The 16,027-nt window shown below is 36.4% G+C and overlaps 1 protein-coding gene and 1 pseudogene across 4 annotated transcripts in view; both read left to right on the top strand.

Moving 5' to 3' along the window:
• BABAM2 (BRISC and BRCA1 A complex member 2) overlaps positions 1 to 16,027 on the top strand; it is a 454,732-nt gene that overhangs the window by 51,822 nt on the left and 386,883 nt on the right. The gene's annotated exons all lie outside the window — the stretch shown is intronic.
• On the top strand, positions 6,071 to 6,790 carry LOC111546012 (annotated as a pseudogene).

Genomic DNA, 16,027 nt, shown 5'->3' on the forward strand with positions numbered 1-16,027 from the left:
ATTTATTTATTTATTTATTTATTTATTTATTTATTTATTTATTTATTTATTGAGACAGGGTCTTGCTTTGTGGCCCAGGTTGGAGTGCAGTGGCATGATCATAGCTCACTGCAGCTTTGACCTCACTGGCTCAGGTGATCCTCCACCTGCAGCCTCCCAAGTAGCTGGGACTATAGGTGTGCATCACCATTTTTTTGTAGAGACCGGGTTTCGGTTTCACTTCATTGCCCAGGTGATCTTGAACTCCTGGGCTCAAGCTATCCCTCCACTGTGGCCTCCCAAGGTGTTGGGATTGCAGGCGTGAGCCACTGCACCTTGCCCGTACCATACATTTTGAACCTTGGCCACTAGGTCCAAAAGCTGGCCGTTGTGACTATAGCTGTTGGCATTTTTGTTGGGATGACAATGTTATTTTATTTAAGATTTCTAGTACTATTTAAAATAATCTGTTTGGAAAATGTTAACCAAGTAATCTTTCTGCTTCCATTTCCCCTTCAGTATTTTAGTGGACTGAATCTCTCAGCCTGGCATTCAAAGCCAGTCACAGTCTGACGTTCCAGCCTCCCAGTTGGAGCTCAGCTAACAACAAGCCAAGTGAGAAGCTGCTGTGCAAGACTGATTTGCCCATTATACTTCCCAAATACCCTGCCTTCCTTTCCTTCCTTTCTGCTTTTGCCACACTGTTTTGGCTTTAGCAGGACAAACCAAGGAAATAATAAAATAGCCTGTCTTGTGATGTATTTGGTTTTTCATTTGCGCTCACAAACCTGCCACTCAATTGGAAATGCTCTCTATTTAGGAGGCTCCCTAAACCAGTTCTCTTCTAGTCTGCAAGAATGCTTGCAGGGAGAGTAGGAGTTAACCATTTTTACTATGACTTGTAACAGTTGAGCTAAGTAAAAAGTTGGACACTGTCTAGGGACTTAGTATTTTGCATCATGCTGAGAGGCATAATTTTACTTTTATTTTTGTCTTTTTAAAAGATTCATTTACTTAAAGATTGTTATTATCTAGCATTTAAGGTATTTTTAGAGGCTAATTATGGAGGCAGGTCACCTTTGATTTAGTGAATGTTCTACAAAATGCTCATTGAAAGGCAAGTAAAGAGTGCTAATTTTCTGGAGTAGACATTCTCTCTCCTTAGATATCCAGGATTCCTTTGTCTTGGAGTTTTAGAATATTTTATTTTCTTGGAATTCATGGGATAGAAAAAATATATTAGGAATAGCAACTAATATTATTAATTTAAATTTATAAAGTCAGTTTAATTATAGCTGACTATGTATTATATATAATCTGTATTTGGTACTGATTATAGTTGATTAAAAATGACTGATATGATTACTAAATTATTGGGCATTTATTTTATGGTTAGGCTTATTTATATACATTATTTTATTTTTCAACACAATAACTCTGAGGTCAAAATTTATATCCCACTCTTTAATATCAACTTTATTGAGGTAGTATAATTTACTTATAATAAAATGTACCCACTTTAAGTGTACAGTTCTGTGTGTTTTGGCAATTGTAAACACATAACCACACCACAGTCAAGATAAAGAACATTTCCATTCCCTAAAAGTATAGAACATTTCCTTCCCCACACAAGTCAGTTCCCTCCACCACCATCCTCTTAACCCTGAGCCTTATCATTTCTCTAAAACTGAAACAGTTTTGTCTGTTTAGAATTTTATATAAATGGACTAATATATTATGTAGTTTTTGGCACATGACCTCTTTCATTCAGCATTATGTTTTTGAGATTCATCTATGTTACATCAGTACTTTGTTCCTTCATTGCTGTATAGCATTACATCGTATGGCTGTACAACAGTTTTTTATTTATCCACTGAAGGACATTTGGATTTTTTTTCCTTTTTTGGCTATTATGAATAAACTTACCATTACATTTTTGTACATGTCTTTTTCTGGAGATACGTTTTAATTTTTATTGGGTAAGTCCCTAGGAGTAGTATTACTGTGTTGTAAACTGAGTGTATGCTTAACTTTTAAGTGTGAAACTGTTTTCCAAAGTAGTTGTGCTATTTTACATTCCTGATAACAATATATGGGGTTCTAGTTCTTTTACATTCTTGCCAACATTTAGTATTGTTGATCCATTAGTTTTTCTGTATTCTTGCCAACATTGGTATTGTTGATCCATTTTGAGCTACCTTTTTTTTTTTTTAAGACAGGGTCTCACTTTATTACCCAGTAATAAAAAGCCTGTAGTGTAGTGTGTGGTACAATCATAGTAATCATAGCTCACTGCAACCTTGACCTCCTGGGCTCAAGCAACCCCTCCTGCCCCAGCCTCCCAAATAGCTGGCACTACAGGTGCATACTACCATACCTGACCAATTTTTATTTTTTATTTTATTTTTGTAGAGATGGGATCTGACTGTGTTGCCCAGGCTGGTCTTGAACTCCTGGCCTCAAGTGATCTTTCCAACTCGGCCTCCCAAGGAGCTGGGATTACAGGCATGAGCTACCGTGCCTGGCCTTGATCTACTTTTGATCATATATTTGTTAATTAACAATTTAAGTGTGGGTCTATTTCTGGACTTTATGTTGTATTCACTTAATATGTCTATCCTTAAGTGAATACAACACGATCCTGACTACTGTAGCTTTATAGGAAGTCTTTAAATAAGGTAGTATAAGTCCTGTAACTTCTTTTTCAAAGCTGTTTTGGATATTCTAAGTCCTTTGTATTTCCGTAGAAGTTTTAGAATCAGCTTGTAATTGTTTACAGAAATCCTGCTGGGAATCTGTATATCAGTTTGTGGAGAATTAACATCTTAACATTGAGTCTTCCAAGAGATAAAAATGCTAACATCTCCATTTATTTAGGTCATTTTTAATTGCCGTGTGTAGTATTTTGTAGTTTTCAATGAATATATCTTAATCTGATTTTGTTAAATTTACCTCTAAATATATCATACTTTCTGATGCTGATTGGTAGTAGTGTGGTTTTTTTTTTTTTTTTGAACTTTCTTTTTCTGAACTCATTGAAATGTAATTGATTTTGGTATATTTAACCTTGTATACCTTGTATATTAGGGACACAGCAGCACCTTGCTGCTGTGTCCCTAAATTTACTTATTAATTCTAACAATTTTTTTGTAGATTTCTTAGGTATTTTCTTCAACACATTTGCTTGTGAAAAAGACAGTTTTGTATCTTCCTTTCCAATCTATATAATTTATATTTCTTATTCTTGTTTTATTGTACTATCTAGTGTAATAGACAATACCTAATAGCCAGTAGCAGGTAGAAGTGGTGAAGTCAGACCTTCTTGCCTATTCCCAGCCTTAAGAAGGTAGTTAGTCTTTCATCAAGTGTAATTGTCAGTTCTAGGTGCCTTTTTATCAATCTGAGGAAGTTCCCATCTATTTTAATTTGCTGAGAGTTTTTATTATGAAAAGAATATTAATATGTGTTAAATGTTTTTTCTCTGTGTACTTGGTTTAGTTCTTTTATTCTGTTAATATGATAAACTGATTTTCAAATGTTGAACCAGTGTTGCATTCTGCAGATTAATTCCACTTGATTATTATGTATTATCCTTCTGATGTATTACTGGAGTTGATTCACTCATGTCTTTTTAAAGAACTTTGCATCTTTATTTGATGCTGTATTTCTTTTCTTTACTTGCAGTTCTTTGCTTGGTTTTGGCACCAGAGTAATGCTGGGTTTATAAAATAAGTTGGGAAGTATTCAGTCCTTCTCTGTTTTCTGAGTTTGTGAAAGATTGATTTTATTTCTTCCTTAAAGGTTAGAATTCACCAATGAAGCCATCTGGACCTATAGTGAGAGAGTGAGAGAGAAAGAGAGGAGAGGAGAGAGGAGAGGAGAGGAGAGAGAGACAGAGAAGGTTTTTAACTAAATGCAATTTCTTTAACAGATATAGGGCTAACAGGTTTTTAAATTATTCTTAAATGAGTTTTTACAACCTTGTCTTTTAATTTTAAGGAATTTGTTCATTTCATCCAAGTTGTTGAAATTATTGGCATATCATTATTCATCTATTTCCTTGTTATTCTTTTACTACCTGTGTGACCTGTACTCATGTCCCCTTTCATTTCTGACATTGGTACATGGTCTTTTCTCTGCTTTCCTTGATGAATCTAACTAGATTAATAATTTTATTGTTTTTTGAAATAACCGGCTTTTTATTTCATAGATTTTTCTTTATTATTCTCCTGTATGTTTCATTGTTTTCTGCTCTTTGTTTATGCTTGAGAATCTCTACCTTTTAAATGGCGTGTTTAGGTAATTTAATCTTTAATCTGATTACCACTATGGCTGGATCTTGCTGTTTAGTTTGTATTTGTTATGTCATCTGTTTTTTGTTTCTTTTACTGCCTTCTCTTGGATTAATTAATATTTTAGGATTTTATTTTGTCTCTACTCTTGGCTTCTGAGCTATACATCATTGTTTGATTTTTTTTTTTTTTCCCATGGCTGTTCTAGTGTTCAGAATACATATCTTTAACTTTTCACAGTCTACCATTAAAAATACTGTAATACTTCATTTATCATGTAAGAACCTAACAATATTATATACTTCTTTGTCCCCTACTCAACTCCTCTGGCCGTCCTTTTCTGCTACTATTATACATTTCATTTCTTTATATGTGATAAATTATCTTTAGCAAAATGTTCAAACCTTTTGCCTTTTTAAAAAATGAATTCTTTTCTTATCATTGAGTTTTGAGAATTCTTCATATATTTAGGTTACAAGTTTTTTTTATCAGAGGTATGATATGCAAATATTTGCTCCCGACTATGGCTTGTCTTTATTGTCTTAACGAAACTGCCTAATTCCATGCCACAAAGATTTTTGTACTATGTTTTCTTTTAAATGTTTTATAGCTTTAGGTTTTATGTTTAGGTTTGTGATCCATTTTGAGTTTATTTTTGTATATGATATAGGTTTTTAAAAAGTATGGACATCCACATATTCTAGTATCATTTGTTGAAAAGAATGCCCTTTCTCTTTTAAATTGCCCTTGCACTCTCATCTAAGATTAATTGTCCACGTATGTGTGGGCATTTTTCTGAACTTTCTAGTCGGTCCTGTAGGTCTATGTATCTAACTTTATATTGAAACCACAGTTTTGATTGCTATAATTTGATAGTAAGTTTGGAAATCAGGTGGTATATATCCTCCAATTTTTATTCCTTTTTTTTCCAAAATGGTTTGGAAATGTTAGTTTTTTTTGTTTCTCTACCAAATTTGGAATCATCTTGTCAATTTTTTGGTTTTCTATGTTATTAGTATTCCATGTACAGGTTTTGCACTTCTTTTTGTTTGTTAAGTATTTAATGTATTTTGATGCCATTGTAAATTGTATTTTTTAAATTCTCAATTTCTGATTGTTTATTGCTGGTATATAGAGATACAGTTGATTTTTTTTTTTTTTTTTGTCTATTGATGTTAGATCCTTGGTAAACTCAGGTATGAGTTACAGAAGTTTGTCTGTAGACTCCATAAGATTTCCTGCACAGAAAATTATGCCATCTGTGAATGACAGTTTTAGTCCTTCCTGTCTAATCTGAATGCCTTTTCTTTCTTCCCTGCCTTAGTGCACTGACGAGAATCTCCAATATTTTGTTGGCTAGAAAAGTGTTAAGACTCGGCGGGGTGGCTCACACCTGTAATCCCCATACTTTGGGAGGCCCAGGTGGGCCAGGCATGATGGCGCATGCCTGTAATCCCAGCTACTTGGGAGGCTGAGGCAGGACAATCGCTTGAGCCCAGGAGATGGAGGTTGCAGTGAGCTGAAATCGCGCCACTGCACTCCAGCCTGGATGACAGAACTAGACTCCACCTCAAAAAAAAAAAAAAAAAAAAAAAAAAAAAGTGTTAAGAGTAGATATTCTTACCTTGTTCCAGATTTTAGGGGAAAATAATTCTGTCTTTCACCATTAAGTATTAATATAATGTTGGCTATATATTTTTCAGAGATGCCCTTTATCAGACTGAGGAAGTCCCCTTTTATACCTAGTTAGTTGGGGATTTTTTGTTTTGTTTAGTTTTTTAAAATCAGGAATGGTCAGCCACAGTGTTGTCCTGTGGGGAAGGGAGACAGATTTGTAAAACCAGGAGCCAGGGTCTGCCTAACCCAGCCTGCTGCTGTGCCAAGACCCTCAGGGAAAACCTCTGTCGTCACCATGTCTGACCAGCAGCCAGAACCTTCAACTTAGGACTTGGGGGATAAGAAGGAAGGCGAGTACATTGAACTCAAAGTCACTGGACAGGATAGAGGTGAGATTTACTTCAGTGAAAATGACAGCACATCTTAAGAGACTCAAAGAATCATATTGTTGCCCGGGCGCGGTGGCTCGTGCCTGTAATCCCAGCACGTTGGGAGGCCGAGACAGGTGGATCACCTGAGATCAGGAGTTTGAGAACAGGCTGGCCAACATGGTGACATCCAGTCTCTACTAAAAATACAAAAAATTAGCCGGGTGTGGTGGTGGCGCATGTGATCCCAGCTACTCGGGAGGCTGAGGCAGGAGAATCACTTGATCCCGGGAGGCGGAGATTGCATTGGGCTGACATCGCACTACTGCGCTCCAGCCTGGGCGACAGAGCGAGACTCCATCTCAAGAAAAAAAAATGATATTGTCGAAGACAGGGCATCCAATGAATTCACTGAAGTTTCTCTTCGAAGGTCAGATAATTTTTGATAATCGTACTCTGAAAGAACTGGGGATGGAAGAAGAAGATGTGATTTAAGTTTATCAGGAACAAACAGAGGGTCATTCAACAGTTTAGATATTCTTTTAATTTTTAAATTTTCCCTCAACCCTTTTTTATTTTTAAAAATAGTTATTTTGTAGTGTAGTGTTGAAAAGGGAGTTGAAAACTGGCACCCATCTCTTTAAAACATCTGGTAATTTGAATTCTGGTGCTCATTATTCCATATTGTTTGTTTTCATTGTGCTGTTTTTTGGTGATCAAGCCTCAGTCCCCTTCCTGTTGCCCTCGCCTATTTTTTTTTTTTTTTCTTTTTCTTTTTTCTTGAGACGGAGTCTCGCTCTGTCGCCCAGGCTGGAGTGTCCTGGCGCGATCTCAGCTCACTGCAAGCTCCGCCTCCTGGTTTCACGCCATTCTCCCTCCTCAGCCTCCCAAGCAGCTGGGATTACAGGCGCCCACCACACGCCCGGCTAGTTTTTTGTATTTTTAGTAGAGACGGGGTTTCACGGTGTTAGCCAGGATGGTCTTGATATCCTGACCTCATGATCCGCCCGCCTCGGCCTTCCAAAGTGCTGGGATTACAGGCATGAGCCACTGCGCCCGGCCGCCCTCGCCTTTTTAAAAATTGTATGTGTGCACAGAGAGGCCACCTTTTTCAGGACTGTACATTTTTTGGCTTGTGGAGATAAATAAGATTAACCAATGCAAGTGTTCATAATGAATTTCCAGTTGGCCCCGAAGTTCTAGATTTACTCTTAGACTTCCAGCAGGAGATGGATGTTTTTCAGAGAAATCAACTGTGGGAAAATGACCTTTCCTTAACTTGAAGCAACTTTTAAAATTTGAGGGTTGGGAACAAAAAATATCTGGTTGAAGTCAAGATGACAGGTAACATGAGAGCAATAGCTAACTATAAAGATGGCTTCAGTGAAGAAAAGGCATTTTAAGATTTTAAAATATCTTGTCAGAAGAACCCATAAAAGTTCTAATTTTCATTAGCAGTTAATAAAGTTATTCGTGCAGAAATGACTCCAACAGAAAAAAAAATCAACAATGGATGTTAGATTTTTGGCAAATACTTGTCTTCATCTATTGAGATGGTCATGTGGTTTTTGGTTTTTAATGTTATTAATATGGTGGTTTTCATTCATTGAGTTTTGAATATTCAGTCTACCTTACATTCCTGGGATAAACTGATTGTTATGATGTAGTGTCCTTTCTCTGTATTATTGGATTTAATTTGCTAAATTTTTTTAGAGTTTTTCATTTATATTCATGAATGATACTGGTTTGTAGTTTTATTTGAATGCTTTTTACTGTTTTTTTTTTCTCTCATGGTAAAGCTGGCGTCAGAATAGAATGAGTTGCTAAGTGAACCCTTTTCTTCATTTTTTTCAAAGGTTTGTGAAGAATTCATATTATTTCTTCCTTAAATGTTTGGTAGAATTTGCCAGTGAAACCATCTGGGCCTGGAGTTTTCTTTGTGGGAAGGTTTTAAAGTATAAATTAAATTTGCTTAATAGATTTAGATCTATTCAGATTATCTGCTTCATCTTGAATGAGTGTTGCTGATTTGTGTCTTTAAAGGAATTTGTCCATTTCATCTAAGTTGCTGAATTGACTGGCTTAAAGTTTTTCATAGTATTTTTTATTATTTTAAAAAATATGTGTAAAATTTGTAGTGATATCACCTCTGTGTTTCTTGACTTGGCCATTTCCTCCTCCTCTGCACCTGTTTTCTTTGCCAGTCTGGCTAGTGGTAAAGAAAAAAGTGGTAAACATTTATTCATGTTCTGAAAGAACCAGCTTTTGGTTTCATCCATCTTCTCTGTTGTATTTCTGTTTTCTATTTTATTGATTTTCATTCAGATTTTAAATATTTCTTTCTTCTTTTACTTTCACTTGCTCTTCTTTTTCTAGTTTATTAACATGGTCATTGATTTGAGATCTTTCTTTTTTTCTAATATTGGTGCTTAATGCTATAAATTTCCAGCTAAGTAGCGTTTTAGCTGTATCCTACAAATTTTGCTGTGTCGTGTTTTTATTTTCACTCATCACATGTTTTGAATTTTCCTTAGATTTTTTTTTGACCTATGAGTTCTTTAGAAATATGTTATTTGGTTTACAGAATTTTCTGGATCTTTTATTGAATTTGAATTTAATTTTATTGTGGTCAGAGAACATACTTTGTATGACTTACATCCTTTTAAATGTATTGAGATTTGTTTTGTGGCCCAGGATATAGATTATTTTAGTATATGTTCAATGTACACTGGAAAGAGTGTGTTCTATTTTTCTTTGGTGGAGTGTTCTATAATAGCAATTAGGTCAAGTTGGTTAATAGAGTTGTTCAAATGTGATATATTGTTACTAATTTTCTTTTTGTTATTTTAGTTTTTAATTTTTTAAATTTTTTATTTTTCCATAGGTTCTTGGGAAACAGGTGGTGTTTGTTTACATGAGTAAGTTCTTTAGTGGTGATTTGTGAGATTTTGGTGCACCCATCACCAGACGGTATACACTGCACTCTATTTGTAGTCTTTTATCCCTTGCCCTATTGTAGTTTAGAGAGATACTGAAATCTCTGACTATAATTATGGGTTTATGTTTAAATGTGTACCATATCTTTATTGAGTTTCTGCATCATTCTTCTATCAATTATTGGGAGAAGGATATGGAAATCACAGACTATAATTGTGGATTTGTCTACATGTTCTTACTGTTCTGTCAGTTTTTGCTTCATTTATTTTGGAGCTCTGTTAGTAAATTTGTAAACATTTAAGAATGTTATGTCCTCTTGAATTGACACTCTTTGTCTTTGGAAATGTTGTTTGCTTTGAAATTAATTTTACATGGAATTTAATTTTCCATTGTTTTATTTTTAACCTATTTGTGTCTTTATATTTAGATTGTTTTCGAGTAGCATATAATTGGATTTTGCTTTTTAGATCTGGCAGTCTTTTCCTGTTAATTGGGATGTTTAGACCATTTACATTTAATGGGATTATTGTGTGCTGGATTGATGAGGCTACGTAGTGTCAAGAAATGCTTACATTTCTATTATCTTTGTATTTCAGAGTGATTCCCTTTTTGCAAGTTTATGGTACTGGTAATGCTGTCTTCATATCAGAAAAGACAGGACACAACTTTTTCAGAGTTGGTGAAGCAGAGATTTAAAAATTCTGGTCTGGCCTTGTAAGGAAGGGTGTTTAGGAAATTAGGTCCTTAGTGGAAGTATCCAGAAGGCCCCAGTGTACTTATGTTTGTTTTGAACTACTCTTTTTCTTTATTATTCTGGCTCCTAAGGGCATTGAACTGTTCTTATTTCTAGGATATTTGAGACAGAAGTTGGCATAAGACCTTTTGGGATGTATTATGGGCGCTCCAAATGTTACAGGCACTCCAGACCAGTTTGGCATGCATGGCAGGCTTTATGTGGCATTATCTGACCACTGATCTCCCTTGATTTCACTAGGTCTGCTTCAGGGGAAATAATTTTGTATTGAAATTAAAAAGCAAGACTTATGTCTGATATAAACAGTGTAATTTTTCATAGAATAATTCTTTTAATACTGTTCCCAGGCTGCTGTCAAACCTCCAATTTATTGAAATCTTTCTTCATATTCCAGAGTTAGGCAAGATAATTAACTTTTGATTCTTTAACCAGTTCTATATTGGCAGATGAAAAAGAAAACTAGTAGTGGCTCTACCCTTCACACTTCTCTCTCTCTCTTTTTTTAAAACAAGGTCTTGTTGCGTTGCTCAGGCTGGAGTGCAGTGGTGTAATCTTGGCTCACTGCAGCCTCAAACTCCTGAGTTCAGGCGATCCTCCAGAGTAGCTGGGACTACAGGTGTGTGCCACTATGCCTGGCTAATTTTTTATTTTTATTTTTTGAGACAGAGTCTTGCTCTGTTGCCCAGGCTGGAGTACAGTGGTGCAATAATGGCTTACTGCAGCCTTGAACTCCTGGGCTCAAGCAGATCCTCCTACCCCAGCCTCCCAAGTAGCCTGAGCTCCTTGCCTGGCAAATTTTTTTACTTTTTGTAGAGACAGGGTCTACCTGTGTTGCCTAGGGTAGTCTTGGACTCTTGGGCTCAAGTGATCCTCCTGCCTTGGCCTCCCAAAGTGCTGGGATTACAGGCATGAACCACCGTGCCTGACCTTTTTGGGTTTTTTGTAGTGACAGAGTCTCTATATGTTGCCCTGGCTGATCTCGAATTCCTGGGCTTAAGTGATCATCCCTCCTCGGCTTCCCAAAGTGCTGGGATTACAGGCATGAACCACCGCACTGAGCCCACACTTCTCTTTTGATACCATCCACATTAATATCATTACTAATGATCTCACCAAAAAAAAAAAAAATCTTTTTTTTTTTTCTGCTTTTGGCTACAGGGCTAGCTCGTAAAAGGAGGGGAACAAAATGTTTCAGTAGGATCATGTTTTTAGTGATGGAAAATTAAAACCATTAAAAAATAAACAATGAAAAATATGGCAAAATAAGAAAGTGAATGCCAGAAGATTTAAGAAGTTCTAGAGAGTTTTGCAGATGTGGGATTTCACATGAAGACCAGATACATGTAATTTGTGAGGGAAATAAAGAGACAGGTAAGAGAGGTGGGTGATAGAGCTAGCCTGAGGAGAAAGAGAAGGAGATTAAAAAAAAATTCTTATCCAGTCTGAATAAAATTTATGTTTCATCCCTTCTTGGCTCTTAGAAATTAGAGTCTTTCATATTATTGTCTTTCTATTTGGTAAGCTGTGTTTGATAGCGGTGCACAAACTTGGGCACAGAAGCCTGAGTTTGTGGGGTTGCATTCAGTGTATAGAAAAGTTACAACTCATTTCTAGTTAGTTCTTCCTTTGTACTTATGCCTAAACCTCTCCATCTGGAGAAATGCCAGCTTGCCACTAAATTTAAATAAATAAGAACATGTCTCATCAATAGGGGTGGCAAATTTAGCCCCTCTTTAGAGCACTGAGCAATTTATGACCATATGTTAAATACCATAAAACAGCTTTAAAGATTTGGTCGCTGGCCATTGCCAGATTGCACCGTAGGAGTGCAGCAGCACTGTGAGGGACTGGGAATGCTTCCTCCGGCCCTTGGAGGCCTCAGCAACTCACTGATGTCACAGCCAAAGAGGGCTGTTTTCAAACATTCCCTTTATAAAGGTGAAATACTAAAAGATTCCATTTTGGCATTTGGGAGCAAAGAAGGCAAGACTTCTTTTTGATTCTTAAGGGTCAAAATTAGTATGGAAAGTGTTGTGTGGGAGAATGAGTAACTTGGCAGCAGTGAGTACAGAAGGCAAGTCTAGAAATAGGTAATAGATATCCTACTCATCCTTTTTCTTAGAGCATGAACTGGACTTTTATATGGCATAAGCCAACCAAATATCACGTTTCTCAATCAATTTCTTTTTGCCAACTTCCGTCGAATTAATATTAATGTTAAAAACAATTTTTAAAATTTCATGCCAAAGGGCTGCCAATTGTAAGGCTTTCTTTTCTTCCAGAAGTATGACTCACTATTTGGTGAACTCCAAATATTAGTTTTTCTTCTTACCACCATGACAGCCTGTGAATCATTCATGGCATTCAGTGGGCTCGTGGCTGAGAGAATGAAGGTGTGTGCCAACAAACATGTGATTTTTGGTCAAGTAGTGCTCTGGGACTTTCGATGGGCTTTTAACACATGTGAGGAAACCACTGGTTCAGGCAGGGGGCAGTATTATTAAGTAGGAATAGACACCAAAAAGCTTTGTACAAGATTTTTCAGACTGCTCTCTCAGAAGTATAACTCTTCCTACAAAGGAAGATGATGAAATTTGGCTGTCAAAGGTCCAGGATTCCTAGCCTTCTTGAATCTGTAGTTGCCAGCCCAAGGGCTGATTTCCTGTCAGTTCCTGTGTGGTTTGCACTACATCCTCTTTGCAACAGATCAGTATTTTAGGTCATCCATCATAACTGCTCTCCTGTAAGTTCTTGGCAATTTGATCTCAGTTTGCAGAAGGCAGCTGGCATACTTTGCTAGGAAGTGCAGCTGGAGAGCTCCTGTCTCACTCTTCCTAAGGCCAGGAAGCACACTATTGTTACTCATTGCTGCTTTCTTCCTTTAAAGAACAAAAAACTTCAAACTTTGGCAAATTCTAAAGTTACTAGGTAGCAATTTGAAATTACTCTGATTGTTTTGTTGGTCTAGGGCAAAAACTTGAGTGATCTTTTGTATCATTTGTAAATCTTGTCTGTTTTTCCCATAACACAGATATGTGCACTCTGGAAGTTTGCTCCCCATTGCAAATGAAGTTGTGCTTGTCTTCAGAGTCACACGGGAATTTTTAGTTTTATTTGTTTTAGGCTTTGATTGTCAAGGACGGTAACATGGCCTAATTTCTTCTCTGTGTTTTATTCCCTTAACATTGAGATTTATGTATTCCTAATATCAGCATCGGCTAAGACTATTCACCTTGGATATGACTTGAATATTTGCATTGGATTTTCAAACTATATGAACAGAGATAAAGCACTTTATTTGGACTATTTAATGTTAAAATAAAAGTGTCATTTTAGTTTTTTGGATTTTTCATTCCATAATGTGTGGCCTATGTTGTGAGATTTAGAAAAATGAGCAATTTTCCTCCTTTCTTATGACTCATAGGTCACATTTTGGCAACCTGATTTTTTTTTTTCCTGTAGAATGGTGATTACCTTTACCCCAGTTTACCTAAGAGAGGAACCTGTTTATAAAGAGGATACAACCTCATGCATGAATTATTTTAAATAGTATTCTTAATAATCTACGATGGCCCAGATCTTTTTATACTTCTGAGTTGTCTTTTCATCTTTACAAAAACCATATCTTCTGTGGAGTTACACACAAGATCATTAATGTAGCTCTTGGTTTCTTTTGTTTTGGTTCCTAACATAAATGAAGGGAAAGGAAAGATAAGTTGTGCTGCTTTATAGAAAAATAGTGAGCTTTTTGAAGGCCACATTTATGTCAGATTTATGGGTATCAAGCAACAGCATCATAGAAACACCCCAAATCCTGATAGTGCGCTAAAGATGGCACAAAGGAAGACATTTTTGGATTTGAGACATGAAAGAATTTGATGTCCAGATTATTTCTATCAAACCAAATCTTTAGTCTCTAAAATAATGTATTGTTAAACTCTAGGAGCAAGAATCTTCTGTGATTTCTAAGGTCTGTTGCAGAAGACCCACACAGTAGACAATCAGGAAATGTTTATTAAACGAGTGATACAAAGGCACTAAAAGATGATGTCTTATGTGGAAATTCTTAATTGGAAGGACACTTAGTAATTTTGGGAATCTTCCAGTGGAATAAGGAAGTATCTAAAGATTTGAAAAGCAGCAGCATAGTTTCTGCATTAAACAAAGTAAAAGATAATTGTGAAGGTTATATAGATTTAGCAGGTTGACATTGCATATTTAGAAAGAACTCAGAAAAAAGAATCACAAAAGTAGTTTGTCAATATTTGGGCTAGTATAGAACTAACCAATTTTGCTTTGTAAAAAACAATTCTTAATAGATCTATTCTTATTATAGAATGGTGAGTATAGTACATTGGAAGCAAAAGATAAATCTAATTTATCCCAATTTTAGCAGAGCTTTTGATTCTGTCCTTGGGATGAATCTGATAAGCAAATCATGAAATGGCTATTTAGACACAAGATGCGTTGCTTGACAGTATGCCTAAAGTATGTCATGACTAAGGAATGAATGCTACTTAATGTTGAAATCAGACAATTTGGTCATCTCAGTGTAGAGCAAATTGCAAAACTGTTTCTTCTCTGGCTAAAAGAATTTTAGTTATTGTCTTCCTGTTTCTCCTTTTTCTGTTTTCCACAACATTATCTCACTACACTTGGGTAAAACAAGTGCCAGGCAATTGCAGGGATGACCATCTCCTGTAGAAAGAAAATAATCCACAAATTTTGAAGTACTTTAATTCATTCATCTATGCACCAGTCACTACTGAGGACCTACTCAGTCCAAATTTTGAAGCACAGTATTTGATGGCCTCCATTTTTTTTTGGCACCATCATATCTTTCCAGCATTCTTTTTACCCCATTTTCTACTAAACCAGATTGCCTTGATAGCCTGTCCTTAACCTCACTTTTCAACACTATCTGCTGTTCTTCATCATTCCTTGGGCACATAATTTGCTTTCTACCCTCTAAGTTTTGCTAGTTCTTTTATCTCTGTCTGGAATTACCATACAATTTTTTTCTTTATCTAAGCCTACTCTAGACAGCACTAAGAGTAGACATTTTAAAAAAGAATTAGGTAGAGCATGATTTTAGACGAAAAGGAAGTAGTAAGTGAAGTAAGAGACTGTAGCAGACTGTGTTTTCCAAAGATGGCCACAACAGCATTTCCCATTCCACATGCTCTTCTATACCATGATCTTACCACTCCGCCAAGTGTAATTTTATTCCCCTTGAATCTGGGTGGGCTTGTGATGATTTTGGCCAATAGAATATGATGCTTATTATGCAGTATGACTTTCAAGGCTGGGTCATAAAAGGGAATGCGGCTTTCATCTTACTCTAGTAGGAATGCTTTTGCTTGGAGCTCTGCACCACTGCATAAGAAGTCTGTGTACATTGAGGTTGCTATGCTGTCAGGTAGCCAAACTACATGAAGAGGCCACATGTAGGTGCTGGAGTTGTCAGTTTTTATCTTGGAGTTTTCCCAGCCCAGGCATCAGAAGTGTCAGTGAAATTGTGTTGGGCCTTTCAAACTGAGCACTACCGGCTGAACACCATTGAGTGATCTCAGTCAGTCCTGTGAGGAGCAGAAGAATCACCCGACTACATTCTGCCTATATTTCTAACCTACAGAATCTGTGAGCATAAGAAAATTGTTGTTTTAAGCCCTGAGTTTGGGGTAGTTTTTGTAGGTGGCAGTAGTAATTGGAATGTAGACCCTGAAGAATAGAAGTGGACAAGAGCCTGTAGGAGGGTGGAAGAGATGGGAAGAGGAGCAGAGATATAGAAGTTAAGTCTCCAGAGGGAGAAGGAACAGACAAAAGGATTAGGAAAGAAATGGGTGAATATTGAGGAGCAAGGGTGAGGAATTCACATCTGATGACAGTAAACAGCATTTAAATTTTTCAAGAATTCCACAGGCTGCTTTGTATATATATATATATATGAAATAGATATGTATATTTAGTAGAGTTTATTTATTTATTTATTTTTTTTATGAAGTTGGAGTAGAGCTCACCTGCCAAGAGGTGGAAGGTCTACAGAGGCCTGGCTGCTTGGTGGAGAGTATTGGAGACAG

The sequence above is a fragment of the Piliocolobus tephrosceles genome, chromosome 15, assembly GCF_002776525.5.
Source record: "Piliocolobus tephrosceles isolate RC106 chromosome 15, ASM277652v3, whole genome shotgun sequence".
Lineage (NCBI taxonomy): Eukaryota > Metazoa > Chordata > Mammalia > Primates > Cercopithecidae > Piliocolobus > Piliocolobus tephrosceles.